Source organism: Littorina saxatilis, linkage group LG7, assembly GCF_037325665.1.
Source record: "Littorina saxatilis isolate snail1 linkage group LG7, US_GU_Lsax_2.0, whole genome shotgun sequence".
In the NCBI taxonomy this organism is placed as follows: Eukaryota; Metazoa; Mollusca; class Gastropoda; order Littorinimorpha; family Littorinidae; genus Littorina; species Littorina saxatilis.
Genome location: NC_090251.1, coordinates 49,681,241 through 49,691,315, shown reverse-complemented (window position 1 = coordinate 49,691,315; position 10,075 = coordinate 49,681,241). Strand labels below are relative to the sequence as shown.

General features: G+C 41.0%; 1 long non-coding RNA gene across 1 annotated transcript; it reads right to left on the bottom strand.

The window, feature by feature from the left end:
- Window positions 1–1,337: 1,337 nt before the first annotated feature.
- Window positions 1,338–3,723, bottom strand: LOC138970376 (uncharacterized). The gene is made up of 2 exons (XR_011456914.1): window positions 2,567–3,723; window positions 1,338–2,164 (listed from the first exon to the last, which is right to left on the bottom strand). It is a non-coding gene; the product is annotated as an uncharacterized lncRNA (long non-coding RNA).
- Window positions 3,724–10,075: the final 6,352 nt, after the last annotated feature.

Genomic DNA, 10,075 nt, shown 5'->3' with positions numbered 1-10,075 from the left:
TTCTTTGCTTTGCTGTGGGTCTCTGCGTAGTATTTTGTAACCAGGAATAGCTACATCGGCATCCGAAATCTGCTGAGATAATCGTGACTTTGAGAATCCGAAAATGTGAAAATTTGAACCAGAATTTAAAAGCATACCAGATACGTCATTCATTTTGTTAGTTGCATTGTTAATGTTAAGGTGGCCCACACGAAGACCCTCTTTTCTGGGCCATAAATTTGGACAGCTATCCATTGTGAATATAAACCGTATTCTGAATCTTGAATGTTAAATAGTCCGAGATATCTAACTGAAATCTCTTGGTCAATCTGTAACAAACTCGCAGGAACAAAGAAATGTGTCAAACAAGAAAGAACAATTTAGAAACTCAACGTGTCAAACAATGACGTTATCGATAAGGTACAATAGGTAAATAAGGCAGAAACTCAACGTGTCAAACAATGACGTTATCGATAAGGTACAATAGGTAAATAAGGCAGAAACTCAACGTGTCAAACAATGACGTTATCGATAAGGTACAATAGGTAAATAAGGCAGAAACTCAACGTGTCAAACAATGACGTTATCGATAAGGTACAATAGGTAAATAAGGCAGAAACACAAAGTGTCAAACAATGACGTTATCGATAAGGTACAATAGGTAAATAAGGCAGAAACTCAACGTGTCAAACAATGACGTTATCGATAAGGTACAATAGGTAAATAAGGCAGAAACACAAAGTGTCAAACAATGACGTTATCGATAAGGTACAATAGGTAAATAAGGCAGAAACACAAAGTGTCAAACAATGACGTTATCGATAACCCAATAAACATGCCAGAACTGGGCCACTGCTGGCGTTTTGATGGCAATGCCAGTTGCCAGAACTACTGCCATCAAAGGCCCACCTATGGCCCAATGCTGGCATATTACCCGTATGCACATTGGCAAATTGATGGGCCATCACTGGCAAGCCAGCACTTTGCCAGCAAAAACCCATCATTTATTTGCTGGCTTTTTGATGGCTTGCCATCATTTTTCCAGCAATTTGCCAGCAATTTGCCAGCAAAAACCCATCATTTATTTGATGGCTTTTTGATGGCTTGCCATCATTTTGCCATCATTTTGCCAGAATTTTGCCAGCAAAAACCCATCATTTATTTGATGGCTTTTTGATGGCTTGCCATCATTTTGCCATCATTTTGCCAGAATTTTGCCAGCAAAAACCCATCATTTATTTGATGGCTTATTGATGGCTTGCCATCAAAAACCCAGCATTTTGCCAGCATTTCGCCAGCATTTTGCCAGCATTTTGCAGGTTTTTAGTTCCATATAAAAAAAAACTTTTTTCCATATATTTTCCGTTAATGGCCCTTTACCTGCTGAAATTACCGGGCCACAACTGGCCCGGCAAAATGCCATATTTCTGTCTTTACCATTGCCAGCAAAATGCCAATAAGTTGCAGGAAATATACCAATACCACTGATTCGGATAGAATGACGGCTCTATTCATGTACTCGATCTGCACAGTCTTGTTAGCCCATAGATGGTTGTTAGAAGTCTATAAATATGCTTTGTTTTGTCATTTTTTACTGTGAATGTAATAACAATAACAAAACACAGCACATCAATGGACTTTTCAACCCATGCTGGCGGCAAGACGTGCGCAAATAAAGCAAAGGGCAATGCTGTCAAGCTGTACATTAGCAATATGCATATGCGTAATTATCAAATTCATCAGTAAAATGCAATTGAAATGCTAATCACATTTGTCGTGTAACTTATCTGGCAAGTAAAGGCAGTGGTTTTGACAGAATATCGTCATCAACGCAGTTATAGCGGGCACAACAACAATACAGTAATATATATTAAAAACAAAACAAATGTAAAGCTTCCAAACAGCAACGACTCATTACCGAAACATTACAGAAACGTACGCTTTGTTTTCAGTTGCTCACTGTTTTATTTTATTTGTACAGCGTTCTAAATTTCACACTCGAGACATGATGACCAAAGGCAGGAATGTTTCTTGTTCACTTCCCAGTAAACCTCCGTAGGATTGTCTTGATTCTGTCATTTCTCTGTTCGCATCCGCAACGTTGAGATAACGCTTCTTTTCTTTGTCCTGACGTCGTAGCCTACGGTTAGCCATTGAAACTCTCAAGTCCTCCTGCCGTTCACCTCTTGAAACATGAAAGCAAACGAGTTTTGTTGGTTTTAATTCATTATTCCATATCACACACACACACACACACACACACACACACACACACACACACACACACACACACACACACACACACACACACAACCAAACAACCAAACAAACGCAAGCATACACGCAGGCATGCAAGCAAACAGCACACGCACGCACGCACGCGCGCGCGCTCACACACACACACGCGCACACACACACGCACACACACACACACACACACACACACACACACACACACACACACACATACACACACAGAGGCATTCTCACAGAGAGGACGACTTCTTGTAATCTATCATATTTTCTGAACTGACTAAAATGCCAAGCAGAAGTAAGGGGTCAACAGGAATATGTATTTTGATCTAACCTGCGAAGCTTACGTTGTCTCGGACAGCTCTCTTGCGTTTCTCTCAGGAACTGAGACCCAGGCGAGCTGCATCTTATCCAGTTGGGCAGTCGGACACTTGCACAAATCTTTGTCCTGGAGTGAATAGACACATACTCAATGTCAACATTCACAAGATGCAATTTGTTTGGTTACAAGTAAGCTTATGGTAATGCCTATGGTGCTTTTCTTTTGACAGAGACAAAACAAACTCAATCACACAAAGAAAGGAAAAAGGCACACACACACACACACACACACACACACACACACACACACACACACACACAACCGCGCGCGCGGGCGCACACACACACACACACACACACAACCGCGCGCGCGGGCGCACACACACACACACACACACACACACACACACACACACACACACACGCGCGTGCGCGCGCAGATTCTTTCTTACAGAGAGGACGACTTCTTAAAGTCTATTATATTTTGCGAACTGACTCAAACGTCCAGCAGAAGAAAGTTGAAAAAAGACCGACAACGGAGGAAAAGAACAAGAAGATACTAGATCTAACGCCGTTGCGACGACCTGCTCACACAACTGTTTGTGAAACTCACCACGCTTGCTTCTAGCCGGAGGAGATCGGACGCGTACTGAAATCGAAGAAGGTGCTTTGGAAATTCCTTGAAGTTGAATGCAAAACAAATAACCGGACATCTGCAGAACCACCGCGGGCCGGATTTAGTTGACAATGCGTCATCATCACGAGTGACGTCAAGATATTTCGACATTTGTTTGTACATTACGTCACTCCAAGTGAGAAAGTCATACCGCTGTGCTGTCGCAGATCTTCTTGCCAGCAATTATCCAGCATTGGCCCACTGCTGGCGTGCCAGCAAAAACCCACCTATAATTGCCAGCAAATCGCCACCTATGGCCCAATGCTGGCAAACAAGCACTGGGCCACCAATGGCGTGCCAACAGTGGGCCAATTAAGGCATTTTACTGGCCGACAATATTACTGGAATGCCAGAGATGGGCCAGTGATGGCAAGCCATAACTGGGCCTTTGTTGGCAAACCATAATTGGCCCAGTGTTGGTTTTTTTATGGCCAGCTTTACCAAACTTGCCAGCAAAAAGCCAGCAGTGGCCCAGTTCTGGCATGTTTATTGGGAAGGTACAATAGGTAAATAAGGCAGAAACACAAAGTGTCAAACAATGACGTTATCGATAAGGTACAATAGGTAAATAAGGCAGAAACACAAAGTGTCAAACAATGACGTTATCGATAAGGTACAATAGGTAAATAAGGCAGAAACACAAAGTGTCAAACAATGACGTTATCGATAAGGTACAATAGGTAAATAAGGCAGAAACACAAAGTGTCAAACAATGACGTTATCGATAAGGTACAATAGGTAAATAAGGCAGAAACACAAAGTGTCAAACAATGACGTTATCGATAAGGTACAATAGGTAAATAAGGCAGAAACACAAAGTGTCAAACAATGACGTTATCGATAAGGTACAATAGGTAAATAAGGCAGAAACTCAACGTGTCAAACAATGACGTTATCGATAAGGTACAATAGGTAAATAAGGCAGAAACTCAACGTGTCAAACAATGACGTTATCGATAAGGTACAATAGGTAAATAAGGCAGAAACTCAACGTGTCAAACAATGACGTTATCGATAAGGTACAATAGGTAAATAAGGCAGAAACTCAACGTGTCAAACAATGACGTTATCGATAAGGTACAATAGGTAAATAAGGCAGAAACTCAACGTGTCAAACAATGACGTTATCGATAAGGTACAATAGGTAAATAAGGCAGAAACTCAACGTGTCAAACAATGACGTTATCGATAAGGTACAATAGGTAAATAAGGCAGAAACTCAACGTGTCAAACAATGACGTTATCGATAAGGTACAATAGGTAAATAAGGCAGAAACTCAACGTGTCAAACAATGACGTTATCGATAAGGTACAATAGGTAAATAAGGCAGAAACTCAACGTGTCAAACAATGACGTTATCGATAAGGTACAATAGGTAAATAAGGCAGAAACTCAACGTGTCAAACAATGACGTTATCGATAAGGTACAATAGGTAAATAAGGCAGAAACTCAACGTGTCAAACAATGACGTTATCGATAAGGTACAATAGGTAAATAAGGCAGAAACTCAACGTCAAGCGTAGAATAACTAGTAAAGAGACAAGGAAATATTCCGGACGACAAACTAAGTAAAACAACGAAAGCAGCAATAAACAAGTAGAAAATCGAATGGCAGATTAGCACAAGAAAACAGAAAAATAAAGAGAAAACGGTAATGTTACCGTTTACAATGATAATAAAGAACCAAACTAAGACAACGAAACTAATGTAATAGACTCTAAACAAGTCTAACACAAAGCACTTGTCATAGGAGTCAATGTTGACACATGTGTCGCCTAGTAACAGCAGCCGCTTTCAAAGCATATAATATGAATGGGGCGAATAGCTTGACCGTCCGAACACACTGCTGTCGCTGAAGCCTGTCCAATTAGAGGCGCACAGTAAAGAAGCAAGCACACACCGAGTCTCTCTCTCAAGCAAGACAAGAAAATGTTTCTTCTCGTTTCTTTGTTAAAGAGTTGCTGTGACAGCTTGAAGCACAGCACAGTAAAAACGAAGGTAATACAAAGATCGATCAGGAGGATAAAGGCCACGAAATCATGCTCACACCCTCACAAGGGTAATGTTCGTGCAGTAGCACAATCGTACACAAATATGCACAGTTTTACCATCACGGCAGATGACGCTAATAATGCTGTATTTTCTATTACCGCACACACAAACACACACACACACACACAAACGCACACACACACACACACACACACACGCTCACACTCCCATGCGCTCACACACACACACACACACACACACACACACACACACACACACAAAACACATACACACACACACACACACACACACACACACACACACATGTAAGAATAATCAAGATATAGTCGTCACACCCATGAAATTCACTCCACTTGACTAATTACACAAGTGTACACCTATCCGAGTTGTAGTAGAGAGAGAGAGAGAGAGAGAGAGAGAGAGAGAGAGAGAGAGAGAGAGAGAGAGAGAGAGAGAGAGAGAGAGAGAGAGAGAGAGAGAGAGAGAGAGAGAGAGAGAGAGAGAGAGAGAGAGAGAGAGCGTGGGTCATGTCTAGAGATAATCGAACCCAGAATGATTGTGTAATAGTACAGATCTAGCTTGGTTAACGTTGGAAAAAGGGATGCTTTTCATTTTACGACCAGAACTTCACCCTTTTTTGACCTGGAAATTTGAAGAGGGTCAACCCGACTCTGGTCATGTTCTGAAGGTTATCAAACCCCGGCAATGACAATTGTTTTGTTTTTTAACCTGCTGACACCGGAAATTTGACTAGGATTTACCAAGCGTGCGTCATGTATGGAGGTCCTCAACAACTGTGTTTAAAAATTAGCCCGTACATCAACTTACAATTGTAACATGAGTTTGTACACCATCATAATTATGTTTATAAATTATGCACGTAAAACCGTCTAGTGTTAATAGACGTAGTACTCACACCAGCTTAAGCTTCAGTCACATACGCGATTCAATCGTTGAGATTTAATCGCGCGATTCAATCTTGAGCCGATCGCACATCACATCGTAGGCCATTGACCCGTCACACGATGAACGATAGACGAACGATTTACTAACGATTGACGAACGATAATCCACGCGAGCGGGGCGGAAGTGACGTGTCAGAGTGAACACGGCAAACGCGCTTTGCGAGAGCAGACGCTAATGTTCGAACATCGCTCTACCTGTCTGAAAAATACCTTTCAGCATTACGCCTTTGCAAGAAATAAAGTTCCCAGACAGTTGCAATTTATTTTTCCCGACCGCTGTACACGCCTAAAACGTCACCTTTATATCTGAGTAAGAAACTGTTCTTCCAATAAGTTTTGAATCGACGAAGAGACGCTGTCCGCCACTGTCCGCCATTTTTTACGTCACGGCGTGAAGGCCGCAACGACGCGTTCTGATTGGCTCTGCGATTGACTGACGACTGGGTCGCAGGAATAGAACAAGTTCTAAAGCTCAAAGCTACGAGGGAATCGCATGAGACTGAGTCGCAGACTTGTCGTAGCTATTTTCCACGACTCAGTCGCCCGTGTGACAGGGTAAATCGCACGATTGAATCGCGCATGTAACGGCCCCATTACGGTTGGGAAATTTGCAAATCTGCCATCCTCGGTCTATAACCACACCACCTACATCTGATTTATATAACATACCATTTCAGTGGAAACATTTTCATCTGGTTGGAATCCTAGCAACACAGTTATATAAATCATGTGTTAATTGTCGCTAAAATGTGTATTGGTAAATATCGATATGGTGCGCCAATTGATATCATTTGTATGTTTGATTTTGAATTAAGATTAAGAAATATTTTGTGATTACTTGATGTGATTGAAAAAAGACCAATGAAGAAGGATGCGCCCGCCTTAACCAACAACAAAAACAAGTCGCGTAAGGCGAAAATACAATATTTAGTCAAGTAGCTGTCGAACTCACAGAATGAAACTGAACGCAATGCCATTTTTCAGCAAGACCGTATACTCGTAGCATCGTCAGTCCACCGCTCATGGCAAAGGCAGTGAAATTGACAAGAAGAGCGGGGTAGTAGTTGCGCTAAGAAGGATAGCACGCTTTTCTGTACCTCTCTTTGTTTTAACTTTCTGAGCGTGTTTTTAATCCAAACATATCATATCTATATGTTTTTGGAATCAGGAACCGACAAGGAATAAGATGAAAGTGTTTTTAAATTGATTTGGACAATTTAATTTTGATAATAATTTTTATATATTTAATTTTCAGAGCTTGTTTTTAATCCGAATATAACATATTTATATGTTTTTGGAATCAGCAAATGATGGAAAATAAGATGAACGTAAATTTGGATCGTTTTATAAATTTTTATTTTTTTTTACAATTTTCAGATTTTTAATGACCAAAGTCATTAATTAATTTTTAAGCCATCAAGCTGAAATGCAATACCGAAGTCCGGGCTTCGTCGAAGTTTGCTTGACCAAAATTTCAATCAATTTGGTTGAAAAATGAGGGCGTGACAGTGCCGCCTCAACTTTCACGAAAAGCCGGATATGACGTCATCAAAGACATTTATCAAAAAAATGAAAAAAACGTTCGGGGATTTTATACCCAGGAACTCTCATGTCAAATTTCATAAAGATCGGTCCAGTAGTTTAGTCTGAATCGCTCTACACACACACACACACACACACGCACGCACACACGCACATACACCACGACCCTCGTTTCGATTCCCCCTCGATGTTAAAATATTTAGTCAAAACTTGACTAAATATAAAAAAAGAAAAGAAAAAAAGGCAAAACAACTCAGGGTTGAAGCAGCCTGCATGCCACTGAGGTACAAAAAATACAAAAACAAAAAACAACAACAACTTACATACACCAAAAGCAGTAATTTGCCTGGTGTGATGCATACAACTTGTGGCAGCGAAAACAGAATAGTTTGCGCAAAAAACAAAATCAGTCCAAAATCAACTTTTAACACACCTCCCTTTTTCTTTCCACTTCAGATGTCATGCTTTTGAAAGTGGGCGGATTTACATTTCTTATCGATCGGGCAGTTATATTTGAAGTGCTATGCTAAGATTACTGCCAACTTCTCTCACAATGGAACGCGATAGAGCGGAGGTGGAAAGTGGAAGGGACTGTCTTTGAGCGATTGATGGACACACGCATCATGGAAGAGCAAAATTGGAAGTGTTAAATTCATCCTATGTATATACAAGCATATGACCAGTAGCCTATCCTTTCTGCTGCATGGGGTGGACGGATAGCTACTGCGCTATACCAGCTGTCACTTTAAGCAATTAACAGGACCAGCGGCACACACACACACACACACACACTCACACACACATACACGCGCGCACGCACACACATACCCACACACATATACGCACGCACGCACGCACGCACACACACACTCTCACACACACACACACACACACACACACATACACACACGCACGCACACACACACACACACACACACACACATACACACACACACGCACAAACACACACACACACACACACACACACACGGACGGATAGTAACGGAAACAGACCACCCTGAGTCAGGTAGATGTTACAAGGAGCAGGTCTGAAAGTGGGGAGTATGTTACTCGCCATGGCGAGTAAACACATGTAACTGGCGAGTAGAAATGTTCATCTACTCGCCAAATGCGAGTAAAGTTGCTGAAACAAATTGTTAGTTTGGCGAGTAAAGTTTACTATTTGCTAGTACATTTTCAGAATCACTAGCTAAAGGCAAATACACCATTTGTTGGACTTTCAGGACTGTGGAGGTATATGCCTCTAAGGCTTCTTGAACGGTCGATAATCTCCACTCGGTGTGCATAAAAGCCATTGTGGTATTGCTTTCTCAGCTGCCAGCAGTAGCTGCACAATATGTAGGACAAAGATACAGAGAGAACAGAAGGAGAAGTGGTATGCACTGGTACAACTTTTCTTTACACTTCCACTTGCAAACTACGTAGAGTGGATTTTTGTTGTGTTTGTGTTTGGTGTGGGTTGTTTCAGAATAGATATTAAGATCTGGATCGATAAATCTCAGTCCCTTCCTCCGTACTATCTTCTTCTTTGGCCTTTTTTCTTTCAACGCTTAAGTTAGTTATATTCGGACAAGCTCGCTCGCATAATTATTAGGCCAAAACAAAAATAGGTGTGGTTAAGGTAACATAGCCAAAAAAAATAGGGTAGGAAGGTAGGCAATCACTTTTTTTTTAAACTTTTTTTTTCTAATGTGTACAAATTAAACCTACTTGACAGGGAAATAAGTGTGCGACTCGAGCGCTGTCGCTTTCATTGCGTTTTCTGCACTCATTGGTTTTTTATTTTTTTAAATTTTTTTACAAATGTAATAAAAAGTTAGGGTCGGCCCCTAAAAATAGGGTAGGTCGGGTTACCGTAACCACACTTGTTTTTTTAAGGCCTATTACCAGTATCAACACAACTGATTTTATTGACATATTTTTAGTTCATAGCAACGGTGGAAGGCTCGAAGTCGCTGGAAGAACTCGGTGAGATACCTGGCATTATGTGTCGCGTGTGATACTAAGAGACTAGTACTGGAAGGTAGATATTAAACAAATAGAAGAAGAAGAAGAAGAGAAGAAAAAGTACAAGAAGTGAGTGCTGTCTTGATATTTAAGAATTTGTAAACAGTTGCCGAAGGTCTTCCGTGGCAGAAAATAATTATATTTTAAAATAAAAATAATTTCTAATCCGATTTGACCATGATCCTTTTGACGTTGATCATGCTGAAAAGCTTCCTTGTATCTTCTCGCGTCGCCATAGCAACGGCTGACCTGTTAGCAAACGTAACGTTTTACCAAAATGGAGAAAGAGGTAAAGC